Source organism: Papio anubis, chromosome 6 (genome assembly GCF_008728515.1).
Source record: "Papio anubis isolate 15944 chromosome 6, Panubis1.0, whole genome shotgun sequence".
Taxonomy (NCBI): Eukaryota; Metazoa; Chordata; class Mammalia; order Primates; family Cercopithecidae; genus Papio; species Papio anubis.
Genome location: NC_044981.1, coordinates 19,639,133 through 19,659,661, shown reverse-complemented (window position 1 = coordinate 19,659,661; position 20,529 = coordinate 19,639,133). Strand labels below are relative to the sequence as shown.

At 37.9% G+C, this 20,529-nt stretch overlaps 1 pseudogene; it reads left to right on the top strand.

The window, feature by feature from the left end:
- Positions 1-1,575: 1,575 nt before the first annotated feature.
- Positions 1,576-5,435, top strand: LOC101024404 (annotated as a pseudogene).
- The last annotated feature ends 15,094 nt before the right edge of the window (positions 5,436-20,529 follow it).

Genomic DNA, 20,529 nt, shown 5'->3' with positions numbered 1-20,529 from the left:
TAAAAGAAATAAATATAGCAATTACATTTAAGAAAGATGAGAAGGAAGATTTCAGAAAATAGAACAAGTTCTATTGTTTTAGACCAGATAAGTATGCCAAGAATTATTTCTGTCATTGCCATTCTATTATTCATGTTAAGGGATATCATCTGACTAATAATAGTATCCCCAGACACTGTGTAAAGCCCTGTATGTGTTAACTCATTTGATTGAACACAAATAGTGAGAATATGAGATGTGGACAACTTTAAGATGAGGAACTGGGTTTTAGGGAGGATGGGGGACCTGTCCAGAGTCACTTTATTTGTAAAGGATATTTTCTGCCTTTGAACCCTGATTGTTGGATACAATCATTCTAACTCAAGAAATGCTCAAACTGGTGTTGTATGTGCATCATACTGCATTGAAAACCACTTAGGTGATAAGGTGAGAAGGGTCTCAGTTTAAGAATCAGAAGATCTGTATTCTAATTCTGACACTAATCTCACTTTGTCCATGAAACAGTTTTTTTTTTTTAACTAACAAAATTCAATTAAACTTGTATCATACAGGGTAAAGGAAGTCAAGCATTTAAGCTATGGCCTATATCTCTCCACATCTTATGTGATATATACACTCCTTCCCTCTTCATAGTGCTTTTGTCTGAATTGCTCATTCTGCAGTCAATTTACATGAAGAAATGTAAAATAAAATATGAATAAAACAGTTAACACTAAAAAACATGTTTTAAATTAATATGAAGTCATATAAACATAAAATAATATTTGAAAGAATAACATTATTAAATTCTCTATCATTTTGAAAGCATAGGACAAACATAGCTAAGAGGAAGACAATGCCCAGTTCTTTGAAATGAGTTGCACACACTGGATTTAGATCCATCACACCCTAAGATACAGAAGTAACTTGTAGAATTACTGCCAGAAATATTTTGAGAATTTATGGAGAAATGAAATACTGTTGAATGGAAAATGTTGCCTCAATCATCATAAAGGAGACAAAATATATGTTTTAAAGCTGCAAAACTGCACAGTGATAACCCTGCAGCCCTCTTTAGTAGGTTATGAAAGGAACAGTTTGCCGAGGAATGGTCATGAGGAGCCAGCATGGGTTCACTGAGAATGAGCAATGCCAGGGTCGCTAATTTCACATTTTAATAAATTAGACTTACATGTTTGGGGAATTTTGTAGACATAGTATGTAAATATATTTCTGGACTTGAGTCTAAATAGCAACATATTGCTTAAAAATCCCAGAAATTTTGTATTTACTTTAAAGAAATTTCCCTTTAACTTTTGGGATGCCGATTTACTAGATCTTGGTTGGGACCGGGAATGTGTTTTGTTTTGTTTTGTTTTGTTTTGTTTTGTTTGAGACGGAGTCTCGCTCTGTCGCCCAGCCTGGAGTGCAGTGGCCGGATCTCAGCTCACTGCCAGCTCCGCCTCCCAGGTTCACGCCATTCTCCTGCCTCAGCCTCCCGAGTAGCTGGGACTACAGGCGCCGCCACCACGCCCGGTTAATTTTTTGTATTTTTAGTGGAGACGGAGTTTCACCGTGTAGCCAGGATGGTCTCTATCTTCTGACCTCGTGATCCACCCGCCTTGGCCTCCCAAAGTGCTAGGATTACAGGCCTGAGCCACCATGCCCGGCAGGGAATGTGTATTTCACAAAGTTCCCTAGGGAGTTCTGATCATCTTCTGTGTTTGGAAATCTCTATGTTGGGCAATCCATTTTTTTTTAATTGGGCAATCCATTTTTTTTTCTAGCAAATATGAATACATTTCTTTTGAACTCCACTCTCTACTTACAGATTTAGCATCTGTTTTTGAACCTCATAAGGTCTTGGACAATTTGAGAAAGATGAGAAGAAAACAAGGATGCTTACTTGGGAGCATCTTACTGTAGCCATTCCAAGGTTAAATGCACAGATACGAAGCTGGCTTCCTAGGTCCAAAGCCTGACTCTCTAGCTGTGTGTTACTTTATGTGTTTGTGCCTTTGTTTCCTTTTACATGTAAAATAGTAATAGTGCTTCCTCATTGGTAATTAATTGAGATACAAATACAGTACTTACAAAGGTGTCAGTGTATAGGATATTCTCAATTAGAGTTAGCTATTATTATTATTACCATTGTGATAAATACCTATTATTTTTCACGTGGGATTGACAAGATGAATAGACATAATCCTCGATTTAACAACTTCACAGTTTATCATGGGAGTCAAGTGTGCAAATAAACAATTGCCATGCAACTTTCAAGGTACAAGTTTAAAGGTACGTATGAATTTTATTGGGCAGACATCAGTGACAGCTTCACAGCAATGTTGTCACCTGAGCTGGATATTTAGGTGAATTATCTGGACACGTAAGTAAGGGAAAAGTCATTCCAGATGACAGGAACACTATGACAAAGGTGCTGGGGACTAGAAAAGCCTGGCTTTCCAGAGAGTGAGTATTGCTTTAGTGGGCAATGGGAGAAGAGAGTAAAGAGAGGTATATTAGGATTTGCTTTAGGGGACTCCGTGCTGGCTAGATCCTGAAGGGCCCTGAATACCATGCCAAGGAACTTGGCTTTTTTCCATCCTTAATGAGAGCCATGAAAAGATTTTAAGCCAGAAAATGATGCTATTAGATTTTCATATAGGATTGTAGGAGGCTGTTAGTAGAGTTGAAACTAGAGGCAGGCACACCAGTTAAGAGGCTGTTACTACAATTCAGGCAAGGCTTGGTAAGGGTCAAAACCAGAATGGTGACAATGGGAGGGAGAGCAATACGTGATAGCTGCTGGTAGGAAGATCCCAGACATCTTGCAGGAGGAATGCTGGTTACTGGCAGATGATGAAGGAATGGGAAGCAAAAAGACTCCCCTGATGTCACTCAGCAAATAAATGGTTGAATCTTCCTTCAAATTGAGCTAGGAAATAATAGCATAAAGAGCATATATTGGAGGCAATATGAGTTGTGTTTTATTCTTGCTAAGTTCTGTGTGTGTGTGTGTGTGTGTGTGTGTGTGTGTGTGTGTGTGTGTGTTGGGGGAGTGTTGATATATTCAGATAAAGTTATCCAGAAGATGACTGGATATCTAGGTCATAATCTTTGGGAAGAAAGCAGGGTTTGGAGCATTGATTTTGGAGTTGTGTCCTAAAGCCACACTTATGAGTTACGTTTCCATTTTACTACATGTACTGCACGTGACGGTGACTTAATGAAGATAAAAATGCATTTCTATCTCACCTAAAATAATTTTGGAGATATATAATTCAGAGAGAGAATCATAACTCTATGACAGTTTTGTCTCTTTCCAGCTCACTTCTCAGCTACCTAGGTCAAAAGCTGCTACCAGAGTTCTAACATTCATATCTTTGCATGTTGTTATGGGTTGCAATTTGGAGAAGAAAAGAAGGCTGTGATCTTCCTTTCAAAAGAAACTCCTTGGGAGTACCACACTTCTGTTTATTTCTCATTGACTAGAACATAGTCAAGTCATGGGATTCTGGGTAATGTAGTAATTTAACTGGATGGATATATGCCCAGCTACTTGGAGTTCTGTTATAAATGTAGATTAGCGCCCATTCTGTTGGCCACATGCCATGAAGTGGCAGGTGCACTGTGACCCCTGGTGTGGGCCGTGGTGCTTGCTGCTCCAGAGCTGCCTGTGCTGGACATGAAGCGGCCCTTCCTGTGCTGGGAGCCGCTGAGTGGCCAGCACATGGGCCTCAATGTCCCTGCTTCTGTTCGTTGTTCCCTTATGGACATCAAAGTGCTTGCCTTTTCTGGGTAGCATTACAATGAAGTTTTAGGTAGTACAAAGTCTTCAAAAAAGAGCAACAAGGCTAGAAAAGGCTTCTCTTATTTGTTAACTGCAACAGCTACTGTTGCATATGGTGCCAACAATATCTTTCCCCAGTTTGTTCCCAGCACGAGGGCTTCTGCTGATGTGTTGGTCATGTCGAAATCAAATCCAAGTTATCCGATATTCCAGAAGGCAAGAATATGCCTTTCAAAGGAAGAGGCAAACTCCTGTTTGTGGGCCACAGAACCAAGAGGGAAACTGACTAGGAAGCTGCAGTTGGAAGGCCCCATTTGCAGGATCCACAGCATGATTTAGAACAAGTAAAGAAACCCCACTTTCTTTATCCAGTTTTTCACCATCAATGATAGACTGGATAAAGAAAATGTGGCACATATACACCATGGAATACTATGCAGCCATAAAAAAGGATGAGTTCATGTTCTTTGCAGGGACATGAATGACGCTGGAAACCATCATTAACACAAGAACACAAAACCAAACAACTCCAACAAGTGGGAGTTGAACAATGAGAACACATGGACACAGGGAGGGGAACGTTGCACACTGGGGCCTGTCAGGGGGTGGGGGTCTAAGGGAGGGATAGCATTAGGTGAAATACCTAATGTAGATGACGGGTTGATGGGTGCAGCAAACCACCATAGGACATGCGTACCTATGTAACAAACCTACATGTTCTGCACATGTATCCCATAACTTAAAGTAGGTTATCCTGATAAGTGTTTGCATTCACCTTGGTTATGTACTCACTGCATTTGCAGGACATTCTGGTAGTTATTACGGCCCTTGCCATGGGTCACACTATGATGCCTTTCGCATGATTAGGAAGGGGCCTGCACCTCCCAACCTTGAAGTTCCTTCTTATGAGTTCACCAGTGTTGATATAGTCATTGTTGGTTAGAGACTTGGCCTCAAGTCTTGGGCTTTTTTGTCACCTCAGAAGAGTTATTTGAGTGCAAGCCTTCTGCACTTCAAGTTAGTTGATGTGAAATATGTAAGAATGGATGATAATGTATTTGCAAACGTTAATGTGAAGTAAGTTGAATTTAATGTTGAAGACCCATGTATTCACTTAATAAAGCCATGGTTAAACATTATTAAGCTCAGTCATACACTTGAAAAGTGCAATATCTTTTAGCTAGTTTTAATTAAAATGTTAATGTTTTACTTAATTTTAATTAAAAATTACAGACTGGTGTGCAAACAAAATATGGGAGAACAGTGAATATTTGGAGGCCACTCTCAGTCTCTGGTACTCCAGGGAGTGGATGCATTTAACCAGGAAAGGATACCAAGTGAGGAAGGTGAGCAGCAAGGATGGAACCTGGAAGACCTTTCAAGCATTCCATCCTTTTGTAATGACCTCTGGACCTCTGGTAGGCTCTGCCGGGTTGCTTCTCTCCATCATGTTACATCTGGATGCTCCTTCCTTGTTTCTTTTCAGCCCCTGCTCTGTGCATCTGCCAATGCCTGGTTTCAGAACCCAAATTATGTCTACACACTATCAAAGAATGACTGGAAGAATAAAAATAAGTTTATTAAAACATCTACATATTTTTCTATATGTTACTCAAATTAAGTTTATATGTTTGTAAGTAAAAAATGAAATTTTAACTTTAAGTATAGGTATTCTGTGTACTTTAGATGACAATGATCACAACTTACTTTCCTAACTTGATGTTCACAAATTTTGAAGATTTTCTCTGAAGCATGCTATAAACCTCCACTCAACTTTTATGTTAATGAATCTTGTTAGGGTGTTGCTGTAAAAACACCAACAGTGGAAAAAACAATACCCTCCCATTTGTTTTCTTAAAATTAAACCAACAAAGCCCCTACATCTTCCTTCCCTTCCTTCCTTCCTTCCTTCCTTCCTTCCTTCCTTCCTTCCTTCCTTCCTTCCTTCCTTCCTTCCTTCCTTCCTTCCTTCCTTCTTTCCTTCCTTTCTGTCTGTCTTGTCTTTTTTTTTGAGACAGAGTCTCACTCTGTTGCCCAGGCTAGAGTGCAGTGATGTGATCTCGGCTCACTGCAACCTCTTCCCCCCAGGTTTAAGTGTTTCTCCTGCCTCAGCTTCCTGAGTAGCTGGGACCACAGGCGCCTGCCACCACGCCCGGCTATTTTTTTGTATTTTTAGTAGAGAAGGGGTTTCACTGTATTAGCCAGGATGGTCTCGATCTCCTGACCTTGTGATCCGCCCGCCTCGGCCTCCCAAAGTACTGGGATTACAGGCGTGAGACACCATACCCTGCCCAAAGCCCCTACATTTTAAAAGTTAAACACATTCTCACTCATGACACAATTGTCAGATTATTTCATATTAAAAATTATTTTATTTCATTTTTTAAATTTTTGGGTGGTTTTGTTTTGCAGAGAGTTAGTTTTCCTTTATTTGATCTAGAATTACTAATCCAGAAAAGGTACCATGGAAAGGCTAATATGGAGAATCTTTTATTAGTTTCACATTGGAATTTTTATTGCCACATCTGTTATAAGTTGGCCATAGATGGTAACAGAGGTTTTTATAAAACTCCTATTTCACTGATCATATGCACTGGGCTTAGAAAAGACCTGTTATAACCTACTTCATATGTATAGCACAGTCATATCGAAGCTCGCCAACAGGAATTTCAAAATAAGCTGACTCCAAGGCAATCAATTAATATCCTTTAAACAGTGTACCACAGAATTTCCAGTAACCAGATTTATTATAACATCATGTGCATTACAATGAAATCTCATAAGATAACTGTCAATTACATTTTCCTTCATTTCATTAGCAGAGAGGCCAGATATTTTTGTACAGCTGAGAATTCATGGCACTTAGTACACAATTGTATTGTAAATTGCTTTATTTTAAAAAGTGCCTGTTTGTGTCACGGCGTGATTGACATTTTGGCAGAACTGTGTAGAACTCTGAAAATAATGTTTGTTACTTAACTGATGGATTTACAGGAAAGGCTCAAAAATGCAAAAAACATTTTTTTGGTAGAAACAATGATAATTGCTTTTGGGACCATATGGCTTCATGGTTAGAGCTGGGTGATGTGTCTTTCTGAGCTATCTCTCTATATTTGTATGAATAAGTACAAAATACGTGTCTATGCATTCATTCACTGCACAAATATTGTATGAACGCCTATTATGTAGGTATTCACCTAGTATGGTGAATACAATAGACCTGGTTCATGCCATCAGTGAACAAATAGTTCTATAGAGGAAACAGAAATAAACATGAACATACCTTTATATTATATATGAACATATACATAAAATAGATGTTTCAGACACCATTTTATGTCTCCAAAATGAAGTGGTGCTAAACTAAGATTTTACAAGTAGGTGGCAAAAACCATGTAGAAAACTTTTAACTCCCTCCCTAAAAATAAAGGATTTAAAAGGGTCCAGAAAGGGGATCATGTAGAGAGAGAGAGAATTTTTAGGGAGACCTGCATGGGTTCTGTGAGTTCTTCTTTCCCACCTCATCACAATAAAAGATATTAATTGAGTTCAGTTCCTCAACTTATTAAGAAAGGACTCATTGAGATAATCCTGAGGGTTGATGCATGTTCCTCAAAGTGAGAAGACCCAGGAGACAGTCCAACTCCTGCCTAAGACATGTAACAGGCATGGGATCCACTGGCTGACTTCCATTGGAAAAGCTGAGCAAGAAGTGACTGCAGTGTTATAAAGCCTGGATTAGCAGGTGCGGCTGAGACAAGTGAATGTTTCCTGTGCATTAAATGTGAGACAAGTAAGAGAAAGAACATCAGCTTGAGATGATCTCAGATTCTAAGGTCAAATCATCTTTGAAGAAGGAAACAGACTTCACCAAATAGATCCAATCTCTCTAATTCCTTGAGTGCAGGAGCAGAGGCAGTAGTAACCAAGGATCATTGCATTGCCTGCCTCAAGGGAACGGCAGGTGAAAGTTCTCCCAGTGATGGGAGTCTCCAAGAACCCACAAAAGGAACCCTGAGAGAGGATACTTCTCACCACCCTCCTGACTTTCAGTGTGGGATGCCAACTCACAACAATTATCAGTTGAATGAAAACTTCTATTTCCCCTGGCCCATGTTCCATGAAGGAGTCAGAAGCCACTTCAAGATGGAGCAGAAAGAGTATAAGTGAAAGGTTACTTAAACTTCTGCACTTGAATTTCCTCATGGTTAAAGATAGGGTTAATAGTACCATATCGCAGAGTTGTTGAGAGGATTACATGGGGTAAATAAGACCCTTAGAACAGTGATTGGCACATAATAAATACTATGCAAGAGTTAGGTATCATTTGAAAAGAAGCAGCAGTAGCTGACACATTGTCAAAAGAATAAAGGGAGGATGGTTTCAGGAAGACTCTCAGCATTAAAAGAAAAAAAATCAAACAGGGAAGGAAACCTAATACTCAGGGCTTCATAAAGTTAGCGTTTATTTATTTTACACAATGATTTCATCTCTCCACATCAGGTTTCCTTCGGAAACTTTTACTGCGGATCTGGCTGACCTAAGTATTGCCAGCTTGATTTGGCTTAAAAAAATGCCTCTCATCCCCCCGCCGCCTTATTGTGCACATTAACCTGCGTGGAATAAGGTCAAACATTGCTAAAGAGAAAGAGGTTGCCAGTTATCTTTGTTAAATGATAGCATGGTAGCGACGTTTCCTTTAATACATTTCTAATGTTGATCACTGCATTTATTTATTGTTGTTAGCACCTTATAGATACCATCAGTCAAACAGGCATTTTCCATCACTCTTTTTTAGACAGATGACCCATCACCTTCAATAGCTTCCTCATGGAGCAGTAGTTCCTGACATAGGGGTGGGGAACCGCACTCTATCTGTAGGAAAAAGAGATGCATGTAGTTTGATAAACTGCTCAGTGATTCTGCTCTAGGTCATCCCTTCCTTGCCATCTCATACATCAATACTCTTCCTATCCCACCTTCCTTTCCACACACACCTTGAGAACCTGATGGCAAGGGTCCAAGATGGTGTAACTAATGAATTAATTCATGGCTTTTTTGTTCAGAAAATGAAGTTGATTACTAAATTCATTTTCTGAAAAAAAATGTATTGGGATATAATTCACGCATGATACAATTTGCTCATGTAAACTGGACAATTCTATGGTTTTTAGTGTAGTTACAGATATGTGTATCCATCCCCACAGTCAATTTTATAATGTTTCCATCATTGCAAAGAGAAACCGTCTACCCTTTAGCTATCACCCCCTTGTCTCTTATCCCCCACTCTGAGACCCATAGTTCTAAATAACCACTAATAGATTTTCCTAATCTGGACATTTCCTATGAATTCATCATATAATTCATGTTCTGTGTGTGTGTGTGTGTGTGTTTGTGTCTGTGTATGTGACTGGCTTCTTTTCCTTAGCATAATGTTTTCAAGTTTCATCCATGTTGTAGCATGTATCAGTGCTTCGTTTATCTTTATTGCCAAAAAATATTCCAGGGTATGGCTATGCCACATTTGTTTATTCATTTTTGCTCATCTATTGATGGACATTAGTATTACTTCTGCAGTCTCTTTCTCCTTTTTGTATCTTTGCATCTCAACTATGCAGTGCATCAAATCATATAATTATTCCGGATGAAGTTAATGGATATTAGTGGCTATCCATGTACCAAATTAACTCAAGAGAGTACTATAGCTTAGAAAATTATAAACAATAATGTTGGTTATTTTACCATAACCAACAATACATAGAGCTGATGAGCTTCAAATGCTAAAAAGTGAAGCAGAGCCAGCAAAACTGAAATGAGTTTTCAGTGCTAAGGACTGTCCACGTTTCTTGGAATACTAGAGTCAGTTCGCCTGTTCCTATCCCTGCTGCTAGCACTGAGACTTCGTTTGCAGAATGAAGAACAGGTAAGGATTAAATCATAAAGAATTTCTAAAAATAAATTATTTACTTATTTTTAACAATCATTTGCAACTTCAGCAAACATTTTTCTTAAGGTACATAGCAGCTTTTAATCCACTGCCAAAATATTAGGGTGAATAGGCTTTTTTTTTTTGGCTTGGCAGAGTGTACATAAACATACGATGCCTTGCTTAAATATTCATAGACTCCCAGCTCGCAGTACAGTAACTTAATAATAAAATATTTTGAAGAGGGAATGATGCTGTGGAGCTTGTGATACCACTAATGGATTTGAAGAGGATGCTAATGCATTGTAGGAGGAAGTGAATTGAGCTCTCGTGTGTAAAGGAGGATTATAAAATATAATTATGAAAAAGCAATAGTGGCAGGCTTGAGGAAGTTCTGTTGATGTGTGAGTACTACAAACGACATGTTTTGTTGATGAGAAAGAGGCTTAGATGGATATTTACTGTGCTAGCAATCTTCTCTATCCGGAAACATGAAATGCATTATAGAAATGGCCATTTTGTGAACTCCAGAGTGAAAATTAAATAGGGTAAGATGGAGGCTGACAAGACCTATGCAGCTTTTCATTTCAAATAGCAGTTGTCTAGGAAGGCAAGGTTTTCACATCAAGAGTTTCATGAAGACACCGGAAGAGGAAAAAGTGATATGACTGTCAAAGTAGAGGGAAAACTTTTTTTGCAAAAAGAAGCTTAAGGAATTCTAGAAAATTAAATAATTCATGACATCCTGCAAGAAGTGGAGGAAACATGAAGACTTTTCTGAATATCATTTCCTGGGTTCAGCTTTGACAACTTCTTGTAAATTGTGGGCATCAGTGGGGGCAACTAGACTGGGGCATACAATTAAAATCTTGACTTTCCTTAGTTTCCAGTCCTAATCTCATTGCTTTACCTAAGGCTCTGCCCCCTCAGGCAAAAGGAAGAAATGTTCTTAGAATGTTACTCTAATATTTGCTGAAAAAATATACAATGCCAATAATTAAATAGAGATAAGAACATTGAAGAGACAGGTCATAAGTGATATAGCTTTAGTCTGAAACTATACCCCTTTTCTTCCTGGGAAATTATTATTATTATTTTTGAAAGAGGGTCTCCCTCTTTCCCAGGCTGGCCTTGAACTCCTGGCCTCAAGTAATCCTCCAACCTTGGCCTCTCAAAATACTGAGACTACGGGCATAACCACCCATGCCTGGCTGGAAATTCTTAATGATATGAATTTAATTCTTAATGATATTAAAGCTCAATGTTTTACTCCAATCTATTTTTTTTTCCTTTTTTTTGAGACAAAATCTTCCTCTGTTGCTCAGACTGGTCTTGAACTCCTGGGTTGCAGGATCCCCCTGCCTCAGCCTTCCGGGTAGGTGGGACTATAGTCACCCACCACTGTGCCAGGCTTACTTCAGTCTTTAAACAAGAGTGACATGTGAAATAGGAATAACGTTTATTTTTCAGAAGCACATAAGAATGTTGCCCTTTTATGGAGCTATTTGGGAGGATAAATGAGTGCTCTAATAATTTTGACATTGTTTAAAACATGTATGAAATGCTGTGATTCTCTAAATAAATTGTTTAAAAGTTATAAAAAATTCAAACACACAGAAAATGTATGCAACACCAAGTATAAATAGTTGTTAACATTTGCCATGTTTAGTTCAACTCTTTCTCTTTTTCTCTCTCTGTCTCTTCGTTTTCACAACACACACACACAGACACACACACAGACACACACACAGACACACACAGATTTTTATACAAACAGCACTCTATGGCTATATCTACATTTTCACTCTCAGAGGAACACACTTTTGAGAAATTGATGTGAACTTTTCCCAGGCATTTTGAAATGTTTTTGAAACTATAAATGCATGAAAACTTACAGTATGATTTAAAAATGTTTATTTTTTATGTTCCCCTGAAAGTGTCCTTTTGCAACTTATTTTTTTCACTCAACAAAATGTTTTAAGGTTTGTGTAGATATATGTTCATTTATTTAAACTGCTATGTAGTATTCCATTGTATTAATAAACCACAGATTTTTTCATGAATTTTTTCCCTGAAGGACTAAATAAAAATATCAGTGTATTTTATAAATTAACAGCTATTCAAGCTTTTAGAACATTTTAATTTATATCCTTTGCTCACTGTTTGAAATTTTTGTTTCTTTTCCTTTTTTTTTTTTTTTAAGATTTCTTCCTACGTCCTGGATAGTATTAGTCATTTGTATTTGTATAATACAGAACAGACTTCTACAAAATAGTGCTACAAAATCTCCCAATCTGTGATCATTTTTGTTTGTTTCTCCTTAATTAAGGAATGCTTTTCACATTGAAATTTTTTAGTTGCAATAGTCAGATTGAGCATCTTTTCTTTTATCTTATTGTGGTATGGTGTTTATATAAAAATCCTCGTGTCAGATGCGATGGCTCACACCTATAATCCCAGTACTTTGGGGGGCCAAGGCGGGTGGATTGCTTCGAGCTCAGGAGTTTGAGACCAGCCTGGGGAACATGACAAAACTGTGTCTCTACAAAAAATACAAAAATTAGCCAGGCATGGTGGCACATGCCTGTAGTCCTAGCTACTTGGGAGGCTGAGGCTGGAGAATCTCCTGCAGTGAGCCGAGGTCATACCTCTGCACTCCAGCCTGGGTGACAGAGTGAGCTCCTGGTAAAAATGAAAAGCAAAACCTAAAAAAAAAATTCTCTTTGACCCAAATATTGTACATTATTCTTTATATTTTATTCCAAAATTTCAGAGTTTACTCTTCACATTTAGGTCTTAATCCATTTGTCTGTGTGTATATGTTTGCATGTGTGCATATGCATGTCTGCAATGCAAGGTAAGGATCTAGTTGCATCTCTTACCATACGTCAGTAATTATTTTATCACCATTTAATTGAATAGCTCATCTTTCCCCAGTGATTTGTAAGGGCAGCTCTGTCATATCCTAAGCTCATATACCTACAATAGTCTGTTTCTAACTGGGCAAATGGAGTAGAATTGTTCAGCTGTATAGTAAGTGTGTTTTATTTTATAAGAAACTATCAAACAGCTTTTTATGGTGACTGTACAATTTTGCATTCCCGTAGGCACTCTATGAGAGTTTCGGTTGCTCTGTATTCTCGCCAGCACTTGGCATGGTCAGTTACTTATTTATGAATTTTTAACATTAGCCATTGTAATAAGTGTGTAGCAGTTTCTCATTGTGCTTCAGGTGTTTGCCATCTGTAACTTTTTTGATAATGTGTCCATTCAGATTTTTGTCCATTCTTTTATTGGTTTGTTTCCTTATTGTTGAGTTTTAATAGTTTTTTATATATTCTGGCTACAAGTCTTTTGTCAGACATGTGATTTGCAAATATTTTTTCTCAGTTGGTAGTTTGCCTTTCATTCTCCTATGTATTTCACAGAGCAAACAATTTTATTTTATTTTATTATTTTTTTTTTTTTTTTGAGACGGAGTCTCGCCCTGTCGCCCAGGCTGGAGTGCAGTGGCCGGATCTCAGCTCACTGCAAGCTCCGCCTCCCGGGTTCACGCCATTCTCCGGCCTCAGCCTCCCGAGTAGCTGGGACTACAGGCGCCCGCCACCTCGCCTGGCTAGTTTTTTGTATTTCTTAATAGAGACGGGGTTTCACCGTGTTAGCCAGGATGGTCTCGATCTCCTGACCTCGTGATCCGCCCGTCTCGGCCTCCCAAAGTGCTGGGATTACAGGCTTGAGCCACCGCGCCCGGCCTCAAACAATTTTAATTATGAGCAAGTCCAAATGATCTTTTTTTTCTGTCTTTTATTGGTTGTGCTTATGGTATTGTGGCTAAGAATTCTTTGCCTAACCCAAGGTCAAAAGGTTTTTTTTTTTCGGATTTATTTAAAAAGTTTTAACAGTTTTACATTTTTTTGCTTTTATACCTATGATCTATTCTAATTTAATTACAGTAATAGGTGTGAGTATAGGTTGAGTAGCTTTTTGAATACAAGTGTCTAATTATTCTAGTAACATTTGTTGAAAAGCCTATTCTTTCAACAAGTTGCCTTTGTATCTTTATAAAAATCAGTTGGGCATATTTGTGTGGGTTTATTCTGATACTATAAGTTTAGTCTTGATAACTACACCTTTATAGTAGATTGTAAAGTCACATAGTATGCATCCTCTAACTTTGTTCTTTTTCAAAATTTTCCCTTGGGGATTTTGATTGGGTTCATATTAAATCTATACATCAATTTGAGAAAAATTTTCATGTTAATAATATCAAGTTATTAAATATGTGAACATGATATATTTCTTCATTTTATATAGACATGTTTAATTTCTTTCATCAGTGTTTTGCAGTTTTTAGCATACAGATCCTGCACAGAGATATTAGAGACACAGGTACTGGACACTTGGGGAGCTGTCAGGGTACAGGTAGCAGCTGCAGGGGAGCTCAGGTGAAATGAGGGGTATCAACAGTGCCGAATTTGTCTATGGCTAGGTTTAACTTTTTAAATCCAATCTGAGAATCCCTGTTTTTCAGCTGTTGGTTTGTGTCTATCTACATTTATTTCAATTTGTTTCTATTTCCTACTTTTATGCTGTTATTTATTCCATTTTTCTTGGCTTTTTTCCTTCTCTATGGGTATATTAAATGTATTAAATCTTGTTTGTCTTCATTTTTTTCCCTTTTCTAATGGTTTTGAAAATAAAGATTTTGTTTGTATTTTCTTAATAGCTATACTTAAAATTTGAATAAGAAATCCTAAACCTAACCTAAAGTTAAGTATTAGTTATCTTTAACTTTTCAAGACAAAAGAAGCTAAATTTTTAAATCTGCAAATCTCTTATGCCATATATGAGTAATTTTGTATAATATTTTAATTTACACGTTGTCTTATATTTAGCTGGTGTTATTTTATGAAGTCCATACTTGCTCATTGATTGATTTGTTTAGTATTGTTTATCACATTTACTCCTTCAATTTAACCTCAATTATCTTTTTCAGTAAATATTACTTAGCATTTCTTTCTTTTCTTTTTCTTTTTCTTTCTTTCTTTTTTTTTTTTTTGAGACAGAGTTTCGGGTCTGTCGCCCAGGCTGGAGTGCAGTGGCGCGATCTCGGCTCACTGCAAGCTCCGCCTCCCCGGGTTCACACCATTCTCCTGCCTCAGCCTCCCGAGTAGCTGGGACTACAGGCGCCCGCCACCTCGCCCGGCTAATTTTTTGTATTTTTAGTAGAGACGGAGCTTCACCATGTTAGCCAGGATGGTCTTGATTTCCTGACCTCGTGATCCACCTGCCTTGGCCTCCCAAAGTGCTGGGATTGGAGGCGTGAGTCACTGCACCCGGCTTTACTTAGCATTTCTTTTAGTGAACATTTGTAAGTGGTATATTTCCTTTGATTTTCTTTCTTTTTGCCAACACTTATTTTTCTCACTTTTAAGAAAATATAGTTTAGTTAGAGACAAATTCTTGTTTGACAATTATTTTCTGTAAGTATTTTCAGCATATAATTCCATTGTCATGTAGCCTCTATTGTCTGTTACCTATTTAATTTTGTCCCTTTGCAGATAATTTACTATTCTTTCTGGTGGTTTTTGAACTCATTTCTCTCTCTCTCTTTTTTTTTTTTTTTTTTTTTTTTTTGAGACGGAGTCTTGCTCTGTTGCCCAGGCTGGAGTGCGGTGGCGTGATCTTGGCTCACCGCAGCCTCCCGGGTTCACGCCATTCTCCCGTCTCAGCCTCCAGAGTAGCTGGGACTACAGGCGCCCGCCACCTTGCCTGGCTAGTTTTTTGTATTTTTAGTAGAGACGGGGTTTCACCATGTTAGCCAGGATGGTCTCGATCTCCTGACCTTGTGATCTGCCCGCCTCTGCCTCCCAAAGTGCTGGGATTACAGGCATGAGCCATCTCGCCTGGCCAATTCATTTCTCTTTTCTAGTACTCTTTGGTATCACAATAATGTGTCTAGGTGTGGATTTATTTTTGTTTATGCTCTTTTAGAGTCACTGGACATGCATCTTCAATCTGAGAACTTATGTATTTCATTTTTTCTAAGAAATTTTGGCTATTGTGTCCTTGCAAATTATCTCCCTTTATTCTTCTGGAAGTTATCTTAGTCATGTATTGAAAGTCCTCATTTTTAATCTATTATGTCTCTTTATCACTGCTTTATATTTTCTAACTTTGTGATTTTCACTGCCTTCTTCTGTGCAGTTTCCTTAGATCCATATTATAGTTCACAAATTCTCTCAGCTGTGTCTAATCTTTTCTTTAAGTTGTGCATTGAATTTTTAGCATAATTTTTTAGCCAAATGTTTTCAAGTTTCATCCATGTTGTAGCATGTATCAGTACTTCGTTTATTTTTATTGACAAAAAATATTCCAGGGTATGGCTATGCCATATTTGTTTATTCATTTTTGTGCATCTGTTGATGGATGTTGTTGTTACTTCTGCAGTCTCTTTCTCTTTTTAATTTCAATGATTATATTTTTTATTTGTATAAGTTCTATATGACTTTTTTTTTCCAGTTTTTTCCCCCCAATGTCTTATTTTAGCCTAAGCAACTTGACAACTGGCTTTTATGTTTTTAATTATTTTACTTGGCCGGGCGCGGTGGCTCAAGCCTGTAATCCCAGCACTTTGGGAGGCCGAGACGGGCGGATCACGAGGTCAGGAGATCGAGACCGTCCTGGCGAACACGGTGAAACCCCGTCTCTACTAAAAAATACAAAACACTAGCCGGGCGAGGTGGCGGGCGCCTGTGGTCCCAGCTACTCGGGAGGCTGAGGCAGGAGAATGGCGTGAACCCGGGAGGCGGAGCTTGCAGTGAGCCGAGATCGCGCCACTGCACTCCAGCCCGGGCGACAGAGCGAGACTCCGTCTCAAAAAAAAAAAAAAAATTATTTTACTTATTCTTTATTCACTTTCTGATTTTTGTTTTATCATCTGAAGTTCTTCCAATGCAAACCTGCTTGTGCATGTTGGATTGATTTATTTTGTGTTTGGCAATTTTTCATTGTGATCACATCTTTTAGGTAGGGCTTATTCTTTCTATGAGAATCCTTTGTGTCTGAGCTTTGGAAATGTCTAGGTGCTCCAGGACTGTCAATGGTTCAGGACCAAGTTCTATATTACTTATCAACTTGGAGTTTCCTAGACAACGTCATAGTATCTGACCATGGAGAAGATATATGTGGGTTGATATTTTCTTTTCCCTTTTTTTTTTTTTTTTTTGAGTTGGAGTTTCACTCTTTCACCCAGGCTAGAGTGCAGTGGCGCGATGTTGACTCACTGCAACCTCTGCCTCCCGGGTTCAAGCGATTCTTCTGCCTCAGTAGCTGAGACTACAGGCATGCACCACCATGCCTGGCTAATTTTTTTGGATTTCTAGTAGAGACGGGATTTCACCATGTTTGCCAGACTGGTCTTGAACTTCTGACATCAGGTGATCTGCCCACCTCCGTCTCCCAAAGTGCTGGGATTACAAGGGTTAACCACCACCTCCCGCCAAAATTTTCAAGGGAGGTTTTTTGTTTGCTTGTTTTTCTTTTCCAGCAGAGCCCAGAAAAGTACAAGATTCTTTGGCCTTTCTTGTTCTCTTCCTGTGCCTACTGTCAAATTTTCCCCCTTGTCCTCTTTACCTTATATGCTTTTCAAGGATCCTAGTTTTATGAGCTGGTTTCTTTCTCTTTTTTTTTACATAGAGGGTGGCTTTATGTTTGCTCATCACGTGGATACTAAAAACCAGCCCATAAGTGACCAAGATAGAATCTTCCCCATTCCCCAAGCAAGACAGCCACAGAGTATGCTCAAGTCCTACTATCTGATTTTTAAATTCTTTTTTCTTTCTGGCTTCTAGAGATTACCTTCTAATTCCTGAAAGCTCAGCTAAGCATTTAAAAGGAGTCTGGCTATCTTTTATTAACTGTTTCTAAAAGTTTGTATCAAGACAGTCTTCAGACTTTGCCATGTTCTTAACTGGAAACTCTATAGTAATTGTTCTGACCTGTAGGCTAAATAACTTTATTAGTGAATAGTCATATACTACATGCCCAAGGTTGCAGAGATTCAAATAATAGCCTTTAGGACAATGCCACTAAATTTACCTCCACTGTAAGATTTGAAATTAAGCTTTATGAGAATGAAATGAATAGAACAATGCATTTTTTCCAGTGTACCTTATGCAATGCTGTCACATTGTACAGAACCTGTGACATTAAGTAGACCAAACATAAAAACTCAAGATTTGTGTATTTTTCTCTATGTCCAAGAGTGCTGCTGAATAATTTAGAGTCATAGCAAATAGAAAGAACCCATCACATTTATCACACTTTATACTTTTAGCTAACCCAGGGTTTGGAAAATTCTTGTCTTTTTTTTCTTTATTTTTTTTCTGTATGTTCTCTTTCTGAGATAATCTGACAGGTGGCTGACAATGATTTAAATAGGACTTAATCTGATCAGTAGAAAAAAGAAGTGTAGAAACTCATCTTACTCAACCCCTGAAATGCTGCATTTTCTGTTCATAATGGTAACCCTCATGCCTGTGATACAGGACTGGAGTCTCAAGCGTGCCTTTAGTTGTCAGAAATTGCAAACAAGTTGCTCATTGCTCCATCCAAAATAACCACTGTATACTTTTGTTTTAAAATGGTTCTTAAAGTTTTTACCCCAACGCTTTGAAGAGTCAGCAGCAATTCAGTAATTAATACGTTAAACATGTTAGCCCCATTCAATGCAGTGTAATTTACCTGACCTTCAAAGAGAATCTTCTGTAGAGAATTCACTCCTGAGTAGCTGAGTAGTAGTCACTCTCGCCAATGACATAAGTGAAGCCCATGGGCAGGGAGATTTTCTTGGAGGCTTTTCTTTCAACTGTCAATGAAGAGAGAAAAAAATACAGAAATGGAGAAGGAAACACAAAGCTTTTCACCTTAAATAGGAATAGAGTCTCATAAAATCCTAAAATAGTAGGATGGATAAATCAAAGTTAAAGTGTGATAAGGTGGCAACATGCAACTAAGGATGGACAGAGCCAGACACAGATTCTGAGGCTTCTAACCCCCAAATTAGAGTGTATTTGAACACTAAATAAGTCATGAAATTTTCGAAGGTAGAGACTGCTCAATTTATTTTTATGTTCCTCTCATGTCCAGAATAGTACTTTATATACAGCAGTATCGTACTAATTTTTTTAATGTAATAAATGAAAAAAATAGTTGGGTGGAGGCAGTGCCCCCTTGTACTTTAATGTATTACAGCTTTATGCTGAGTCATTTTGATAACTTTTCAGTCTTCATGAATATATCTCTTTATTCATCAATATTTTAGAGAGTTGCCTAATTATGTTGCTATATTAATATTACCCAAGATGTAATATTTTTTATTTCAAATATGTATAATTGTCTTAATAATATGCTTTAATTTTTAAAATTAATTTAAATATTAAGTTCTAGGGTACATGTGCAGGATGTGCAGGTTTGTTACATAGGTTAACGTGTGCCATGGTGGTTTGCTGCGCCTATCAACCCATCACCTAGGTGTTAAGCCCAGCATGTATTAGCTATTTTTCCTGACGTCTAGCTCCTCCTACCCCATCCCCCGAGAGCCCCAGTGTGTGTTGTTCCCCTGTGTCCATGTGTTCTCATTGTTTAGCTCCCACTTATAAGAGAAAACATGCAATGTTTGGTTTTCTGTTTCTGCATTAGTTTGCCGAGGATAATGGCTTCCAGCTCCGTCCACGTTCCTGCAAAGGACAGGATCTTGTTCCTTTTTATGACTTCAAAATATTCCATTCTGTCTATATACCATATTTTCTTTATCCAGTCTATCATTGATGGGCATTTGGGTTGACTCCATGTCTTTGCTATTGTGGATAGTGCTGCAATAAACATATGTGTGCATGTATCTTTATAGTGATTTATATTCCTTTGGGTATACATCCAGTAATGGGATTGCTGGGTCAAATGGTATTTCTGCTTCCAGGTCTTTTGAGGAATAACCACAGCATCTTCCTCAATGGTTGAACTAATTTTCATTCCCATCAACAGTGTAAAAGCATTCTTATTTCTCCACAACCTTACCAGCATCTGTTGTTTCTTGACTTTTAAAAATTGCCACTCTGACTGGCATGAGATGGCATCTTATTGTGGTTTTGATTTGCATTTCTCTAATGACCAGTGATGATGAGTTTTTTTTTCATATTTTCCCCACATGAATGTCTTCTTTTGTGAAGTATCTGTTCATGTTCTTTGCTCACTTAATTTTTTTATTCTTTTCACAATTATCTACAACTGGAGGAAATCTGCTTGGTGAAATTTTACTATTCTGAATAGGCACCACCATCAGCCTGGAAGAGGTGACCTGAAGTGTAGGTTAGCCATATTTTAAAACTCTGTTCTATGTTAGTGACAAATGTAAAACACTAATTTATAATTTTTCAAAATTTTTAAATATATGGCCTTTATTTAAAGATAATATAAGGGAATAAGGACTGGCGGGTATGACCTGAGCATTGACTGAATAATCTATGAAAGGTTATGTATTATATGTATATATGTAGAAAATATTTATTCTTATATTCACAGAGCTACAGATAGGTGTTGATAACACTATCATTATCCTCTATTTATTGGTCACCTCTAGTGTTCTCAGTTGGATAGGAAAGTTTTTGGTTCTCCATCTACTGTCTTATAATGTGTTTTCCTTGGGTACTCATGGTGTGATACGCATTTTAAGTTGATTTTCCAATGAAGTATTGACTTGGAGAGACTCATCCAAACATTTTTGTCTTGTTTGTGGCAAATGGCTGGCCAATGTTTAAGCAAATAGAATATTATG